Source organism: Rhinolophus sinicus, chromosome 3 (genome assembly GCF_057876585.1).
Source record: "Rhinolophus sinicus isolate RSI-liver-muscle chromosome 3, RSI-T2T, whole genome shotgun sequence".
NCBI lineage: Eukaryota > Metazoa > Chordata > Mammalia > Chiroptera > Rhinolophidae > Rhinolophus > Rhinolophus sinicus.
The window spans coordinates 166,601,691-166,607,690 of NC_142503.1; the positions used below are offsets into that span (position 1 = coordinate 166,601,691).

A 6,000-nucleotide genomic window follows, 5' to 3' on the forward strand; every position below is an offset into this window, starting at 1 on the left:
GTGTGTGCATGTGTATGTATATAGGAATCCAGAATAAGTATTCTGGGTAATCACAGCTCTGGGCTCAAAAAGCACCTGACACCAGCATGTCATTGGCTGTTGGCTTTTGGAGCACTTTTGAAGAGAGTGGTTATTACTCTGGAGAAACATCAGGGGCATAAAATTACATTCTGGCATTTCTACATTCACTGGTGAGAGTGCCATCATGTTTGGTTGTAGATTTTTGGGTGGAGTAATGAGGTGAGATGAAATGTAGGATCTTTAAAACGATGGAGTCAGCCTCCTTCTCACAAAGACTTGTTTTTATTCCTTTGCAGTTTGCATTCCTGGTCTTCTCGCCCTGAGGCGGTCTCCTCTGGCAAAGCAAGCATCTCCCGGAAAGGTGAAAAGCAGGCTGACAACATATTAGCGCTTCTTTTTTTTTGGACACTTCTTCCTGAGTTTCCCTCTCACTGTCTAAGGTGTCTGTTATTAATCTTGGCCATCTTTGATGTCCTATTATTATTTCCCCGAGTTGCAAATATGCCTCCTGCGAAGTGTATTAACCTTCTGTTATTTCAAAGCTGGGTGGTGGTTTCTTTTCCTTGAAAGAAAATTAAAGTGAAATATTTTAACTTAAGTTAAACGTATATACTTGCTTTCCTGTTTCCCAATCTTCGTAGTCACCTGCCTTTTTCTTTAATAGTTTCCCTCCCCAGTTATGTCTCCACCATTTTTGCAGTTAACAAAATAGAATAAAGATGATATTTAATCAAAATGTTATTGAATTTATTTGCTCTGGAGCTTAAAGCTGATAGAGGATTCAGGGAAGCAGAAAAGTATAATGGAAATGCAGATTTCAAAGGTAGGATTCTTGAATTCCATCCTAATGTTAGCATTGCCTCATTCTGTGTGTGTAAGATGGGCATTTCACCATTCTGTGCCTTAGTTTCTCAACCTGCAAAATAAGACCTTTCTTATTTCTTAGAAATGCTGTAAGGATAATGTAGCAGCACATTTGAAAGGGCTCTGAGCACGTAGCAGAAATGATACAGTTATCTGTCTTCTATTATCTTATGTCAAAAAGGGGACCAGCTAGCATAAGTAATAATGTAGGACCACAGTGCTATAAAAATAATGGCATACACTTATTCAACCTGTCTTTTACTCTTCCTCATATATGTCTATTCTATTAACGTCTGTCCTGGAGCGGGTAGATAGGGTGGAAACACTCCTAGACTGGTTGGCATGGAAACTAATCCTGGCACACGCAGGCAGTCCTTGGACCCAGCTGTGTGGCAGGTGTGACAAACACCCCTCCCCCCCTGAAAAATCACTGTGGAACTAAGGAATGTCTAATTTGACTGGAACTAGAATAATAGAAAATAATTGAGTCGTAAATAGATGTTATTAGTCCTCTTTAAAGAAAGGCACTAAAATATCTTATGACAAGATGGACTTTAAATCAGTGTTTCTTCACACATCACAATCTGCCTTGTGAAATTATTCCTTTAAAGAAAAACTAACCGGGTCTACTACTATCTGCTGTGATAGATGCTTTTAGGGATGGCGGCTCATCCTATTCCAGTACCCTTTCTCTGGAAACCCCCTCACCCCAGAGACAGACAGACAGACACGTTTGTACTGAGACCCACCCTGACTGCATTAGAACTGAACAGTCAAATTCTCTCTCCCTGGAAATGGGAATTGGAAATGATTATTTAAAAAATTATTTAACATGTTTACTAAGCAGCTTCTCAGGGATATGATTGAAGCATGGGCGAGAGATGGGGTGGAACAAACATGGGTTTGCTACTGTTCTTGAACAGTTGTGACAAAATAGGTAGCAGAAGGCAGCAAATCGGCACTGAATTCCAATCCTGCCTCCTTCATGGAGCAGCTGTGTGGCTTTACACAAACTCTAAGATTCTCTGGGCCTTCAGTTCCTTACCTTTAAACTAGTTTCCCCCCCCCCCCTGCTCTTTTGGCAGTCCCTCCCCTGCCCCAGTTTATTGAGATATAATTGAAATGTTGCATTGCATAAGGTATTCAACGTGTGGATTTGACACATTTATATATTGTGACGTGATTACCACCATGTCACATAATTGCCATTTCTTTTTTTGTGGTGAGAATATTTAAGAACTACCCTTCTAGCAACATTCAAGTATACAATACAGTATTATTAGCTATAATCACCATACTGTACATTAGATCCTCAGAACTTGTTAATCTTACAACTGAAAGTTTTTTACCCTTTGACCAATAACTCCCCATGGATATATTAATTCAGTCTGGACTACTTGCTTAAACTATGCCATGCCCAGGAAGTATGCCAAACATTAGTTTGGTGGGTTTTACTGTTAAGTTTACAAGTTTATCTCCCCCACTAATGTGTGAACTTGTCGGTAACAAGAATTTCGTTTTATTCAACTGAATTCATCTGAACCCACCAGATTGTGATCTTTGACATATTAACCGAGAGCTGTGAGAACTATGAGCTGTCTTGGAGATTTGATCATTTCTCCTGGAAAAGTGGGGGCTCCAGATTACCCAGAAAAGTCATAAGAGTTGTGAAGAAATGGAGTTTAAGTGAGGGTGGTGTTTCGTGATTATGTCAGTCAGGATCCTGGCAGGATACAGCCAGCGCATTTATTGCACAACTTGAGAATTGAATAAAGGAACTATTTACAAAGGGCATAGTGTAATACCCTGTAGGTAGTGGGCCGTTGTTACCACTCCCATTCCTGAATGAGGAAGGGCAGGGAGTGGTTCTGGGAACCAGGACAAGAAGAGAAAGCCAGAGCATTAGGAGAAAGGAGAGCTCTTTGGAGACTGGACCACCAAACAGAAGCTTGAAACCAGCCCAGGGTAACTCCTCAGGCAGGGAACTAGGAGAATAATTAACTACCTGACCTCACTCTGTCAAGTCCTCTTCCCCATTCATCTCCTTCTGTTGTTCCCGTTGGCCCAACCCAACTGGAAGCCAGGGGACAAGAGAGCCATCTGATGCTATCCATTCAATTTACGCTGTCCAGGCAATGGAGTAGAGTGGAGAAGGGTTTGGGGTGGATGGGGGGGGGGAGGGCTATGGTGGGATCTGCAGCCCAGGGATCCACCTTTCCACCCACTCTGAATTAGGCTTTCATCTCTTCCTACCTAGTCATTTGCTGTAACATAACTGCTTACCAGGTCTGATGGTGTGACTCCCCCCCCCCCCCCCGCCCCCCAGCTGTCCCTATACTGATCTGGGCCTAATTTTCCACCTCCGCCCACCTGAATGTTGAACTACCCAATTTTTCTTCAAGCCTCTTTATATTTGTAGGTACTGTATATTCGGCCAAAAAAAGCTCTTTTTAGCCCCTGACCAAACCTATCACACTTCTGTTCAGCTTTCAGAAACGAAAGTTCACTCTCTAGTTTTCTGCCCCATCGCAGTAGGGTTAGGCATGTTCTTCCTGTCACCCCAGACCATCCGCTGCCCTCCTACGGTCACAGACGTTGCAGAGCACGGTTAGCACTAGTTCGTGTGTCTCCCTCCGCTGTGGGTCCTGGAGGGTTCCTGTGTCTGTTGCGCTCAATTGGGTGTTCTTAGCACTTACCGTGGTGCCTGGCATAGACTCGACCCTCGGTAGACGCTTGCTAAAGGAACAGTGTTGCCAGTTATGCCGTCTCCCATTCACCTCCCACATTGCCACACCCCCTCCGGAGTAATCATTCTAAACACAAACTCCCTGGGAGCCTCCCATTCTGAGACCTCGCCAGTGGCTTCCCACTGAGCACAAAATGATACGCAAACTCCCCAACCTGTCTACATTTCAGTGTCCTCTACCCCTCCTCCCTGGCTCCTTTCCTGTCTCCTCAGCCCCATTCCAAGTCCCGTGGAACCGTATGGAGCTCCCTAGCGAGCCATACTTTCCCATATTTTGTCACATTTGCATCTGTTCCCCCTTCTGCCTGGAATGCCTCCTCCATTTCCCGACACTGCCTACAGGCTCCTCTGCCCCAGCTCACCCACCCCCTAGCTCTTCTCCACCAGTTTAGTTGGCAAAGTCATGTTTCAAAAGACTTACCTTATGTAGCATTTCCTCTGTGAAATTTTCCTTGAAAGCTCTCCCTTGCAATGCAACAAAGTCAGCTACTATTTTACCTTTATGAAATTCCTGACACATTGTGTTGAAATGACTTACTTATTTATGTGTCACTATTATCTTTCTTATTTCCAGAATCTAGCACAGAGCCTGATGTATACCATTATTAGTCAATAATTGTGTTGAACAAATATATGAATAAATGAATAAATCAAACAAACTTGAGTCCTCTGGCCCCCAGGACCTTGCAGAGAACAGCTGTCCCTCTTCCTCTTTGGTGATTTCTATACAGCACATGAGGTCCTGCTTGTCTGTGGCACAGAAGGATAGGCTGAGTCATGTGGCACATGGACAATGGGATGCAAGCTGACATGTATAAAACTAGAGAGAAGTATCCTTAAAGGGAAAGGGAGTATACCGGGGGTGCCAAAAACATGCATACACATGACTTTGTTATTGGTATCTATTGAGTATAACAATTTAATACAGGTTTTTCCTTTCTTAAAATGTGTATAAATTTGTTGGCACCCGTGTGTGTGTGTGTGTGTGTGTGTGTGTGTGTGTGTGTGTGTGTATGTATTTAATTATAGTTGACATTCAGTATTATTCAACTTCAGCTTCACATGTGTAGTGTAGTGGTCAGGCATCTACACAGTCTATGAAGTGATCTTCCTAATAAGTCCAGTGCCCATCTGGCATTATATATATATATATATATATATATATATATATATATATATATATATATACACACACACACACACACATATATTCATATATATGAATATATATATATATAAATATATGAATATATATATTCACAGGAGGTGAACTCCATTTCTTCACAACTCTTATGACTTTTATATTATATATATTTATGGGAGGTGGAGTGCAAATAGGGAATATAATCAGTGGAACTGTAACAGCTATATTTGATGTCAGAGGGGTAGTAGATTGGGGGGGTTATCACTGTGTGAAGGGTATAAATGTCTAACTATTACATTGTTTCGAACACCTGAAACAAATCAAATAAAAACTTTTTTAAAAAAGGGAAAGGGAGTGCCCTACTTCATTCTTTCTCCTCTTTGCTGGCTCTGTTGTGAATATGTGGCCTGCGTGCCTTGGAAGTCGCATACTGAGAATGGTTGAACAACAAATTGGGGGTCTCTAATGATTGTGGGGCTGCCGTGTCAGCCCTAGATGATTTCTGCAGACTTTTAAATGAGAAAGAAATCAAATTCTATATTGTTTAAGCCATTGTTACTTTGGGGTTTCTGCCACGTGCAACCAAACCCAATCTTATAATAATTAATGTATCTACTAAATCATTTCTACTGGCTGAATCAGAGTCAAATGTCATGGGAAAAAATGGCAAATCCTACCTTACTTTTCTGTACTTATTGTTCTTGCTCCAATTTTCCTTTTTGACTGTTCAAACCAGCTTTCAGAGAGGCATAATAAAGGGCCTACATTTAGATAAGCAAGGGCATCGCTTTCCTTTTTGGGAACAGATTTATGCCTTATTCAATTTCAGAATTTTGTTTTCCTGTGACAGCTGACTTTCAGTTCAGCGTCTGTACCTCAGTATCACAGACATGCCCAACAGAGGTAGTTCTATTTAATTATAGTTGACATTCAATATTATTCAACTTCAGCTTCAGGTGTATAGTGCAGTGGTCAGGCATCTATACAGTCTATGAATTGATCTCCCTAGTAAGTCCAGTGGCCCATCCAAAGAGTGTTTTATTTTGCTTGCAGTGGAGGATGCTTCCTCCACTGTCAGCGGAGAGACCAATATCCGCTGCCTGTTTATCGCAGTGATATTTACCACTCTTTAAGGCAGTGCCCACAACTCCCCCTCCAGTGCCTCTCAATCTGGCTCTTAGGACATATGCATCCAGTGCCTCGGAACCTCTTGTTCTTGCTTTTC

The 6,000-nt window shown here is 42.0% G+C and overlaps 1 long non-coding RNA gene across 1 annotated transcript in view; it reads left to right on the plus strand.

The window, feature by feature from the left end:
• Window positions 1-734, plus strand: part of LOC148758695 (uncharacterized) — a 221,118-nt gene extending 220,384 nt beyond the window's left edge. The window contains exon 6 of the long non-coding RNA XR_016020891.1: window positions 318-734. This is a non-coding gene — a long non-coding RNA (uncharacterized LOC148758695). The remainder of the gene's footprint in view (window positions 1-317) is intronic.
• The last annotated feature ends 5,266 nt before the right edge of the window (window positions 735-6,000 follow it).